Source organism: Akebia trifoliata, chromosome 7 (genome assembly GCF_017979445.1).
Source record: "Akebia trifoliata isolate Shusen 1 chromosome 7, ASM1797944v1, whole genome shotgun sequence".
In the NCBI taxonomy this organism is placed as follows: Eukaryota; Viridiplantae; Streptophyta; class Magnoliopsida; order Ranunculales; family Lardizabalaceae; genus Akebia; species Akebia trifoliata.
Window position 1 is genome coordinate 33,025,044 of NC_141381.1, and position 1,259 is coordinate 33,026,302.

Sequence of the window (1,259 nt, forward strand, 5' to 3'; positions counted from 1 at the left end):
AAAACCATAGATGCTTTTCATCAAGATACGAGTGAGATCTTGATGAAAGCATATATGGTTCTTGTAGATACGTGGTTTTCGTCATTGGGACGACCACATCTAGGATGAATTGGAGTCGCCACCATTCATTTTTGTAAGTGGGTGTGCATGGTCACCCGATGTATATTTTCCAAAAAAGTGACATTTTTGGCATTAGTAACTCGCAACGGATAGGGAACTAATCGAACCTAAGAATTTGGGTAAGCGGCTCGGTTGGAGAAAAAGGAAGGTGTTAGGCACCCTTTTCTCCACGTCAAGTGGCAGTAACCTCAACATAATTCGGTCATTTTGATTTTAAAGAATATGGGAAAATAAAGTGCCACGTGGAAGTGTTTGTACCCTCGATAGGGGTTCATTTTCGGCTTGATCATAAGGTCGTTTCATTGATGGAAATGACCCTTATGCACCTTTAGTCTTGGGGTCCATTCATTAAAAAAATAAAATAAAAGAGAATGGGGTGTTAGAAGAGGGAGAAGGAGAGGATATAGAGAGAGAGGGGGGTGCTTGTTACTCCCACCTTGTATCTTTGATCCTCTTTTCTTCTTCTTCTTTTTTAAATTCTCTTGAATCATTAGTAAGTTGGGAGTGAAACTTTCCTTTTTTAGAAGATGATGTGAGAGAGAATGGAAGATAAGTAGAGAGAGTAGATTTTTTTTTTTAGGGAGACTTGGTGAAACTTAGTAACCCTTTTTGGAAGGAGGGGAGGGGTATTTATAGTGTTTGGAAGATGGTTTGAGGGATATAATGGGGTTAAAGGTTGGGAGAATGGGTAATGGTATAGTTTTTAGATGATGGGAGTATGAAATTTGGAGTGAATTTAGGGGTAGTTTTGTAAAGAGTGGAGATGGATTGTATTTTAACCCAAATGGTTTAGATCCTACCCAAATCCATTTGGATAGAGTGTTGGGTGAGATGAGATGAGTGATGGTTGATGGGAGGAGTGAGGGTGTAAGAGGGTTGTTTGGGAGAAGGAGTGTTAGGTTGGTTGAAAAAGTAAGGTGTTTAGATTTAGGAGAATGGGTTGCGTAAGAGGTGGGTGTATTGGTTTTTGGGAGGAGAAAGGGGATGATGTCATGTGGCAATCATGATGAGAAGATGAGGTGATGAGATTGGTTGATTGGTTGATGGTGGTTGTTTGGTTAAAGAGAAAAGTATGGGTTGGTTATTTGATAATGAGGGGGTATGGGTTGAGGTGATTTTATTGGAGTGTTTTAAGGAAG